Source organism: Sapajus apella, unplaced genomic scaffold (assembly GCF_009761245.1).
Source record: "Sapajus apella isolate SASKATOON/1434 unplaced genomic scaffold, GSC_monkey_1.0 scaffold73, whole genome shotgun sequence".
Taxonomy (NCBI): Eukaryota; Metazoa; Chordata; class Mammalia; order Primates; family Cebidae; genus Sapajus; species Sapajus apella.
The window spans coordinates 2,235,300-2,246,796 of NW_022437013.1; the positions used below are offsets into that span (position 1 = coordinate 2,235,300).

At 37.5% G+C, this 11,497-nt stretch overlaps 1 long non-coding RNA gene across 1 annotated transcript; it reads left to right on the forward strand.

Annotated features, from left to right (window-relative positions):
* The first annotated feature begins 10,636 nt into the window (after nucleotides 1-10,636).
* On the forward strand, nucleotides 10,637-11,165 carry LOC116531940. Its single transcript, XR_004260645.1, has 3 exons — nucleotides 10,637-10,677; nucleotides 10,716-10,723; nucleotides 11,069-11,165. It is a non-coding gene; the product is annotated as an uncharacterized LOC116531940 (long non-coding RNA).
* The last annotated feature ends 332 nt before the right edge of the window (nucleotides 11,166-11,497 follow it).

Below are 11,497 nucleotides of genomic sequence, written 5' to 3' on the forward strand. Positions count from 1 at the left end.
CTCACCCCACTCCCAGCTTCCCCCTGCCAAGTCCCCAAAGTCTACTATATCCCTCTTATGCCTTGCATCCTCAGAGCTTAACCACTACTTAAATGAAAACATTCAATATTTGGTTTTCCATTCCTGAGTTACTTCATTTAGAATAATGACCTCCAGCTCCATCCAAGTTGCTCCAAAAGGCAGTGTTTCATTTCTTTATATTGCTGAATAGTATTCTATGGTGTATATATCTCACATTTTCTTTATCTACTCATTGGCTGGTGGGCACTAAACTTAGGTTGGTTCCATGTTTTTGCAATTGTAAATTGTGCTGCTATAAACATGTGTGTGCATGTGTCTTTTTCATATAATGACTTCTTTTCCTTTGTGTAGATACTGAGTAGTGGGATTGCTGGATCAAATGATAGATCTACTTTTAGTTATTTAAGGTATTTTCATACTGTTTTCCATAGTGGTTATACTAGTTTACATTCCCACCAGCAGTGTAAGAGTGTTCTCCTTTCATCACATCCATGCCAAGATCTATTATTTTTTGACTTTTTAATTATGGCCATTTCTGCAGGAGTAAGATGATACTGTATTTTGATTTTAATTTGCATTTTCCTAATGATTAGTGATATTGAGCATTTTTTTCATAAATTTGTTGGCTGTTTCAATATCTTCTTTTGAGAATTGTCTGTTCCTGTCCTTTGCTCACTTTTTGATGGAATTATTTGATTTTTTTTTTCTTAAGGATTTGAGTTCCTTGTAGTTACTGGATACTAGTCCTTTGTTAGATGGATAGTTTGTGAATACTTTCTTCCACTCTGTGGGTTATCTGTTTACTCTGATTATTCCTTTTGTTGTACAGAAGCTTTTTATAATAGTTTAATTAGGTTCCATTTATTTATTTATTTTTGTTTTTGTTACTTTTGCTGTTGGGGGGTCTTAGCCATGAATTCTTTGCCTAAGCCAATGTTCAGAAAAGTTTTTCTAATGTTAACTTCTATGAACTTCATAGTTTCAGGTCTTATATTTAAATATTTTATCCATCTCGAGTTGATTTTTGCATAAGGTGAGAGATGATCCAGTTTCATTCTTCTATATGTGGCTTGCCAGTTTTCTCAGCATTGTTTATTGAATAGGGTGTCTTTTCACCAATTTATGTTTTTGTATTCTTGGAACACTATAAATTAATAAAGAACAAAATTTAGAAGCTAGAGTAACATTGAATTTGTATATATCCAATAGTATAGTCCAAAATATGAAGCAAAAGTTGATAGGAGAAATTTATATATGTACAACATTGAAAGAAAAGTTAACATTAACACACATTTAGTAAGCATGTAGAATATTAGAAAAACATACATAAAATATTTATTTCTTTGTCCATACATAGAATTTGGCATATATAATTTACAAACATAGATTCTTTCAAGCACATATGGGATATTTGTGAAAATTCAACATGTGTGAGAATCAAAAGCATATCCCAACATAGTATAAAGTAGCATATAATACAGACCATACTCTCTGTGCCCCATAGAATATAATTAGTAACCAAGGTATATTAGTCCATTCTCACACATCTATAAAGAACTGCATGAGACTGGGTAATTTATAAAGAACAGAGGTTTAATTGACACAGTTCTGCATGGCTGGGGAGGCCTCTGGAAACTTACTTACAATCATGGCAGTAGGTGAAGGGGAAGTAAGAACCTTCTTCACATGGCAGCAGGTGAGAGAAGTACAAGCAGGGGAAATGCCAGACCCTTATAAAGTCATCAGATCTTGTGAGAACTTATTGTCATGAGAGCAGCATGGGGGAAACCTTTCCCATGATCTAATCATCTCCCACCAGTTCCCATCCTCGACACTTGGGGATTATGGTGATTACAATTTGAGATGAGATTTGGGTGGGGGCACAGAGCCAAACCATATCACTCTGCCTCAACCCCTCCCAAATCTCATGTCATTTTTACATTTCAAAACCAATCATGCTTTCCCAACAGTTTCCCAATGTCTTAACTCATTCCACCATTAACCCCAAATCCAAGCACAAAGTCTCATCTGAGACAAGGCAAGTCTCTTCCACCTAGAAGCCTGTAAAATCAAAAGCAAGTTAGTTACTTCCAAGATACAATGGAGGTACAGGTGTTGGATAATCTATTCCAAGTGGAGGAATTTGGCCAAAACAAAGGGGCTACAGGTCCCATGCAAGGCCGAAATCCAACAAGGAAGTCATTAAATCTTAAAGCTCCAAAATGATTCCCTTTGACTCCATGTTTCACATTCAGGGAACACTGATGCAAGGGGTGGGCTCCCATGGCTTTGCGAAGCTCCTTCATGGGCTGGCAGTGCTTGCAGCTTTCCCAGGCAATGGTACAAGCTGTCGGTGGATCTACCATTCTAGGGTCTGGAGAATGGTGGCCTTCTTCTTGCATCTCCACTAGGCAGTCCCCTAGTAGGGACTCTGTGTGGGGGTTCCAACCTCACATTTCCCTTCTGCATTATGCTAGAGAGATTCTCCATGAGGACTCTGCCCCTGCAGAAGATTTCTGCCTGTACATATAAGCATTTCCATACATCCTTTGAAATCTAGGTGGAGGTTCCCAAACCTCAATTCTTGACTTCTGTGTACCTGCAGGCCCAACACCACATGGAAGCCACCAAGGCTTGGGGCTTATACACTCTGAAGCAATTGCTGGAGCTGTACCTTGGCCCCATTTAGCCATCACTGGTGCTGAAGTGGCTGAGATGCAAGTGTCATGTCCTGAGGCTACACAGAACAGCTGGGTCCTTGGGCCTGGCCCAGTAAAACATTTTTCTTCCTAGGCTTCTGGGCCTGTGATAGGATGGGGGGCTGCCATCAAGATTTCTCATGTGCCCTGGAGACATTTTCCTCATTGTCTTGGCAATTAATATTTGGATCCTTGTTACTTATGCAAATTTCTGCAGCTGGCTTGAATTTCTCCGCAGAAAACTGGTTTTTCTTATCTATTCCACTGTCAGGCTGTAAGTTTTCCAAACTTTTATGCTCTGCTTCCCTTTTAAAAGTAAGTTCCAATTTCAAACCATCTCTTTGTAAATGCGTAAAACTGAATGCTTTCAGAACAATCCAGATCATGTTTTAAATGCTTTGTTGCTTAGAAGTTTCTTCCACCACATATTCTAAATCATCTCTCTCAAGTTCAAAGTTCCACAGATCTCTAGGGCAGGGGCAAAATGCTGCCAGTCTCTTTGCTAAAGCATAGCAAGTGTGACCTTTGCTCCAGTTCCCAATAAATTCCTCATTTCCCTCTGAGACCACCTCAACCTGGACTTCATTGTCCACATCACTATCAGCATTTTGGTCAAAACCATTCAACCAAATGGTTCCAAAGTTTCCCACATCTTCCTGTCTTCTTCTGAGCTCTCCAAACTGTTTAAACCTCTGTTACACAGTTCCAATGTTCTTTCCACATTTTCAAGTATCTTTATAGCAGTGCCCCAATAGCTCTGTACCAATTAACTGTTTTAGTCCTGTCTCACACTGTTATAAAGAACTGCCTGAGACTGGGTAGTTTATAAAGAAAAGAGGTTTAATTGACTCACAGTTCTGCAAGGCTGGGGAAACCTCAAGAAACTTACAATCATGGTAGAAGGCGAAGTGGAAGCAAGAACCTTCTTCGCATGGCAGCAGGAGAGAGCAGTGCAAGCAGAGGAAATGCCAGATGCTTATAAAACCATCAGATGTGATAGTGAAAACTCACTATCATGAGAACAGCAATGGAGGCAACAGCCCCATGATGCAATCTCTTCCCACCAGTTCCCACCCTTGACACATGGGGATTATGGTGATTACAATTTAAAATGAGAGTTGGGTGGGGACACACAGCCAAACCATATCACAAGGGCAAAAATATACCTAAAAAATTAAGCTTGCCTATTTGGAAGTTTTAGAAACTACTTTTAAACAACTCTGGGACCCAAAAATATGTGATAATAGATATTAGAAATGTTTAAAACTGAATTAAAATGGAAAGAACATATAAAACAATTCTTTGACCCATTAAGTGCTTAGAAGTATACCACTTCATTTTCAAATATTTGGGATTATCTGGACTTCATGTTGTTATAGATTTCTAATGTAGTTTCATCACATTAAACTACATTACATTCTGTATGGCTTCAAACCTTAAAAATGTATTACAACTTGTTTCATAGCCAGTCATATCATTTATATTTGGAAACATGCCATATGTACTTGTAAAGAATATGTCCTTCAGTTTTAGGGTGTAATGTATAAATATCAATTAGGTCAAGATAGTTCATAGTGTTTTTAGATCTTCCATGACTTTTTTCACCTTTGGACTACTTACGTCAACTAAAGAGAGGTTTTTAAATATCCAACAAAGTTTGAAGATTTGTCTATGTCGCCTTTAATTTTGTCAATTTTTTCTTTGGGGACAGGGTCTTGCTCTGTTGCCTGGGCCAGAGTGCGCTGGCACAAGCGGCTCACCACAGCCTGAAATTCCTGGGTTCAAGAGATCCTCCTGCCTCAGCCTCCTGAGTAGCTGGGACTACAGGTACATGCCACCACACACCAGTGAATAATTTTGTCAGTTGTGCCTTGTATATTTGGAGGCTGTTTTTCGGAAACATATACATTTATAGTGCTTAACTGTAGGCCTTTTCCTCTGTGGCTCTCCATTTTCTTGAATTTCCCTCCTCACTTTCTGTTTGCTGCATTTGAAGCCAGCCTCACCAGGTGGAATAATAATTCTGGACAGAAATATAGTTATAATTAAGCATTAATCAGACTGCACTTTGATCCACTTCCTTTAAATCTAATTGTTAAACATTAAAAACCACCCTCAGTTTAAAAGATGTTTACTATCACTGCTTCTATTCACCACTGAAATGGAAGTACTAGAAAGTTCAATAAGAAAAGAAAAAATTAAACTTATAAAGACCAAATTGAAAAAGAAAAACTGACATCATCCACTGTCAGTTTATATAGCTCTATAATTATTTATATAGGAAATTAATAACTATTGGAATTCAAACTATCACAACTATTAAAAAAGAAAGAAAAGTTACAATCCAACGCATTGAAAACAGCAAATGCTGACAAAGATATGGAGCAACAGAAACTCTGATTCATTGCTGAAGGAAATCCAAATTGGTACAGTCACTTTAGAGAACAATTTATCATATTCTTATAAAATTAAACATACCCTTACCATATGATCTAGCAATAGTGCTTCTTTGTCTTTACCCACGAGTTGAAAATATGTCCACACAAAAATGTCAGTGTTTACAGATTTATTCATAATCACCAAAACTAGAAGCAAGCAAGTTGTCCTTCAGTAGATGAATGGATCAACATACTGTTTTACATTCATATAATGTAATGTTACACAATAAATAAAAAGAGATGAGCCATCAAGCCATAAAAAGACATAGATGAATCTTAAATGAATATTGCTACATGAAAGAAACCAGCTGAAAAGGGATATTAACTGGATGATTCCAATTGTATGACATACTGGGAAAGGCAAAATTATAGAGACAGTAAAAAGTACAGTGGATGCTAGTTCAGGGAAGGTGTGGAAAGGTGTTGTATAGGTAAAGCATGGGTAATTTTTCAAGGTAGTGAAATTATTCTGCATGATACTATAATGATCAACACATGACACTACACATTTATCAAAAGTTATTAAGCTTTATAGAACAGAATCAACCTTAATGTATACAAATGTTGGAAATTATTTATGAGGTCTAGGAGATACCAAGATAGAATGTGGGATGTGATGAAACAATATTATTGTATTTCAAATGTATTAGACTTACAACAACTAATGCCCTAAGTAACTTTGAAAATGAGTGGAAGTTGTTTTCCATGGAAGAGCTTGTTAACAATTTTAATACTTCTGTGCATGTATACTGGAAATAACTAAATAAATGAATGGCATATGCTGAAAGCCAGATTATTTAGTGTTGGAGTGAGAGTTCACAGATTAAAAAAAGGCTAGAATGGTCCATATGGTAATAAATTAGAGTTGGAGACATAAGTATGAACTCATGTTCAGCTTAATATATATATCACAGATGGTGATACCTAAAAATATGTATTGATATATGTGTATAATGGGTTAGTATACATTCATATCTTTCTTGCTCTGCCAACTAGGTAGACCTAAAAACAACAACCAAGAAGTGATAAACATACCTAGTGTCCAGATCTTGATTTCCTTTTTTTTTTTCCAATTTATTATGCTTTTGAGATGGAATCTTGAGGCTAGAGTACAGTGACATGATCTCAGCTCACTGCAACCTCCACCACCTGGGTTCAAGTGATTCTCCTGTCTCAGCCTCCCAAGTAGCTGGGATTACAGGCATGCACCTGGCTAATTTTTTTTTTTTTTTTTTTTTAGTAGAGACAGGGTTTTACTATGTTGGCCAGGCTGGTCTTGAACTCCCGACCTCAGGCAGTCTGCCTGTCTTGGCCTCCCAAAGTGCTAGCATTACAGGTGTGAGCCACCATGCCCGGCCCAGATCTTGCTGTCTAAAACCATTCCTTAATTAAAGTAAACAGGAGTCCTTAGAAAAATGGGTGATTCTAGGACTGGGTCAATAAATATATGAGCTTAAAGGACCTTGTAGTATAAGAAAGTAAGGAAGTGATAAAAAATATTCCAAAATGATTGGGGTATGACAAATGAATGCAAGAACCAGCTGAGAAAGCTTCCAATGGTTAAAACTGAAAAACTTTGAATAGTAAAATACAGTAGTGTTCATTATATAGCAAAGAATAAAATCAATATCTATGAGTTCATACTGATATAAATAAATGAAATAAATGAGGAGAGGAGACAATATGTAAAATTCCAAATAATTTATGTTCTATTCCACTTTTTAAATAGTAGACTATAACTTTTCTTAAGTGAGAATCTGCATTTAGAAACTTCCTTTCAAAGAGTACAATATGGAAAGTGCGGGGAGGGGTGACATAATATTAGAGTACAGAAACCTGACTAACACTGCCTTGGCCAGGTGTTCATTATCATCCTCATCATCAGTGATAAGTCAGGTTGATATTTAAAAACCTTGACATTATTTGATGCAAATGGCATTTTACATTTATGGTCTTCCTTTCTAGAACCCATAACACTACTCTAATCAGAAGAACTTCACATAATGTCTCCTAATTCAGAGACATTCTACAAAATACCTGACCAGTAATTCTCAAAGCTACTGAGGCCATCAAAAACAAGGTAAATATAAGAAGCTGTCATAAATAAGTGGAGGTCAAGGAGACATGATGACTAAATGTAATGTGTTATCACGAATTGGATCCTTAAATGGAAAAAAATGATATTAGGTAATAATAAATGAGATTTGAATAAAGCATGAACTTTAGTGAATAATAACATATCAATGTAGTTTCACAAGTTATAACAAATGTTCCATTCTAATGTAAGATGTCAACAGTGGGGAAACTATGTGTGGGATATACGGGAACTCCATATTATCATCATGACTTTTCTATAAAACTAAAACTTTTCAAAATATACAGTTTATTTTAAAATAAAAGTCAATGAATTCCTGTATAACATTAATAAACAATTTTAGGAGTGAAAGGGGTATAATGCCTTTTTTTAATTGCATTTTAGGTTTTGGGGTACTTGTGAAGAACATGCAAGATTGTTGCATAGGCACACACCTGGTAATGTGATTTGCTGCCTTCCTCCCCATCACCTGTATCTGCCATTGCTCTCCATGCTTTCTCTCCCCAACTCACCACCCCTCACTGTCCCTGCCCTATTTCCCCCCTACAGAGCCCAGTGTGTGATGCTTCTCTCCCAGTGTCCATGTGTTCTCATTGTTTAACACCCACCTATGAGTGAGAACATGCAGTGTTTGATTTTCTGTTCTTGTGTCAGTTTGCTGAGAATGCTGGTTTCCAGGTTCATCCATGTCCCAACAAAGGACACAAACTCATCGTTTTTGATGGCTGCATAGTATTCCATGGTGTATATATGCCACATTTTCCGTGTCCAGTCTATCATTGATGGGCATTTGGGTTGGTTCCAGGTCTTTGCTATTGTAAACAGTGTTGCAATGAACATTCGTGTGCATGTGTCCTTATAGTAGAAAGATTTATAATCCTTTGTCTATATACCCAGTAATGGGATTGCTGGGTCAAATGGAATTTCTATTTCTAGGTCCTTGAGGAATTGCCACACTGTCTTCCACAATGGTTGAACTAATTTACACTCCCACCAACAGTGTAAAAGTGTCCCTATTTCTCCACATCCTCTCCAGCATCTGTGGTCTCCGGATTTTTTAATGATTGCCATTCTAACTGGCATGAGGTAGTATCTCAATGTTGTTTTGATTTGTATTTCTCTAATGACGAGTGATGATGAGCATTTTTTCATGTTTGTTGGTCTCATGTATGTCTTCTTTTGTAAAGTGTCTGTTCATGTCCTTTGCCCACTTTTGAATGGGCTTGTTTTTTTCTTGTAAATCTGTTTTAGTTCTTTGTAGATTCTGGATATCAGCCCTTTGTCAGATTGGTAGATTGCAAAATATTTTTTCCCATTCTGTTGGTTGCCGATTCACTCTAAGGACTGTTTCTTTTGCTGTGCAGAAGCTGTGGAGTTTGATTAGGTCCCATTTGTCTATTTTGGCTTTTGGTGCCAATGCTTTTGGTGTTTTGGTCATGAAGTCCTTACCTAAGCCTATGTCCTGAATGGTTTTGCCTAGGTTTTCTTCTAGGGTTTTTATGGTGTTAGGTCTTATAATTAAGTCTTTAATCCATCTGGAGTTAATTTTAGTGTAAGGTGTCAGTAAGGGGTCCAATTTCTGCTTTCTGCACGTGGCTAGCCAGTTTTTCCAACACGATTTATTAAACAGGGACTCTTTTCCCCATTTCTTGTTTTTGTCAGGTTTGTCAAAGATCAGATGGTTGTAGATGTGTGGTCTCACCTCTGAGGCCTCTGTTCTGTTCCAGTGGTCTATGTCTCTGTTTTGGTACCAATACCATGCTGTATTGATTACTGTAGCCTTGTAGTATAGTTTGAAGTCTGGTAGTGTGATGCTTCCTGTTGTGTTTTTTTTGCTTAGAATTGACTTGGCTATGCAGGCTCTCTTTTGGTTCCATATGAAGTTTAAGGTGGTTTTTTCCAGTTCTGTTAAGAAGGTCCTTGGTAGCTTGATGGGGATAGCATTGAATCTGTAAATTACTTTGGGTAGTATGGTCATTTTCACGATATTGATTCTTCCTAACCATGAACATGGAATGTTTCTCCATCTGTTTGTGTCCTCTCTTATTTCATTGAGCAGTTGCTTGTAGTTCTCCTCGAAGAGGTCCTTTACGTTCTTTGTTAGTTGTATTCCCAGGTATTTTATTCTCTTTGTAGCAATTGTAAATGTCAGTTTGTTCTTGATGTGGCTCTCTTTAAGTCTGCTATTGGTGTATAGGAATGCTTGTGATTTTTGCGCATTGATTTTGTATCCTGCAACTTTGCTGAAGTTGCTTATCAGTTTCAGGAGATTTTGGGCTAAGACGATGGGGTCTTCTAGATATACAATTATGTCGTCTGCAAATAGAGACAATTTGACTTCCTCCTTTCCTATTTGAATACCCTTTATTTCTTTTTCTTTCCTGATTGCTGTGGCTAGAACTTCCAATACTATATTGACTAGGAGTGGTGAAAGAGGGCATCCTTGTCTAGTGCCAGATTTCAAAGGCAATGCTTCCAGTTTTTGTCCATTCAGTATGATATTGGCTGTTGGTTTGTCGTAAATAGCTTTTATTACTTTGAGATACGTTTCATCAATGCCTATTTTACTGAGGGGTTTTAGCATAAAGGGCTGTTGAATTTTGGCAAAGGCCTTCTCTGCATCAATTCAGAATAATCATGTGGTTTTTCTCTTTGGTTCTGTTTATGTGGTGAATTACTTTAATAGACTTGTGTGTGTTGAATCAGCCTTGCATCCCCAGGATGAAGCCTACTTGATCATGGTGGATAAGCTTTTTGATGTGCTATTGCAAGCGGTTTGTCAGTATTTTATTGAAGATTTTTGCAGCTATGCTCATCACGGATATTGACCTGAAGTTTTCTTTTCTTGCTGAGTCTCTGCCGGGTTTTGGTATCAGGATGATGTTGGTTCGTAAAATGATCCGGGAAGGATTGCCTCTTTTTGGATTGTTTGGAATAGTTTCAGAAGAAATGGTACCAGCTCCTCTTTGTATGTCAGGTAAAATTCGGCTGTGAATCCATCTGGATCTGGGCTTTTTTTTGGGTGGTAGGCTCTTAATTGCTGCCTCAACTTCAGACCTGGTTATTGGTCTATTCAGGGTTTTGGCTTCTTCCTGGTTTATGCTTGGGAGGATGCAAGTGTCCAGGAATTTATCCATTTCTTCCAGGTTTACCAGTTTATGTGCATAGAGATGTTTGTAATAATCTCTGATGATGGTTTGTATTTCTGTGGAATCTGTGGTGATATCCCCTTTATCATTTTTTATTGCATCTATTTGATTATTCTCTCTTTTCTTTTTTATTAATCTGGTTAGTAGTCTATTTTGTTGATCTTTTCAAAAAAACTAGCTCCTGGATTTATTAATTTTTTGAAGGTTTTTTTTTTTGTGTGTCTCTATCTCCTTCAGTTTTGCTCTGATCTTAGTTATTTCTTGTCTTCTGCTAGGTTTTTTTTTCCCATTTATTTATTTTATTGCATTTTAGGTTTTGAGGTACATGTGAAGAACATGCAAGATTGTTGCATAGGTATACACGTGGCAGTGTGATTTTCTGCATTCCTCCCCATCACCTACATATCTGGCATCTCTCCCCTTGCTATCTCTCCCCAACTCCCCACCCCCGACCATCCCTCCCCTATTTCCCCCTACTGACCCCAGTGTGTAGTGCTCCCCTCCCTGTGTCCATGTGTTCTCATTGTTCAACACCCGCCTATGAGTGAGAACATGCGGTGTTTGATCTTCTGCTCTTCTGTCAGTTGGCTGAGAATGATGGTTTCCAGGTTCATCCATGTCCCTACAAAGGACACAAACTCATCGTTTTTGACAGATTCTGCTAAGTTTTGAGATTTTTGGTCTTGCTCATCTAGCTCTTTCAATTTTGACCATAGGGTGTCAATTTTAGATCTTTCCTTGCTTCTCATGTGGGCATTTATTGCTCTATATTTTCCTCTAGAAACTGCTTTAAATGTGTCCCAGAGTTTCTGGTATGTTGTGTTTTCATTCTCATTGGTTTTGAAGAACATCTTTATTTCTGCCTTCATTTCATTGTTTATCCAGTCAAAATTCAAAAGCCAGTTGTTCGGTTTCCATGAAGCTGTGCGGTTCTGACTTAGTTTCGCAATTCTGAGTTCTAACTTGATTGCACTGTGGCCTGAGAGACTGTTTGTTATGATTTCCGTTCTTTTGCATTTGATGAGGGGTGATTTACTTCCAATTATGTGGTCAATTTTAGAGTAGGTGCGATGCTGTGCTGAGAAGTATATATTC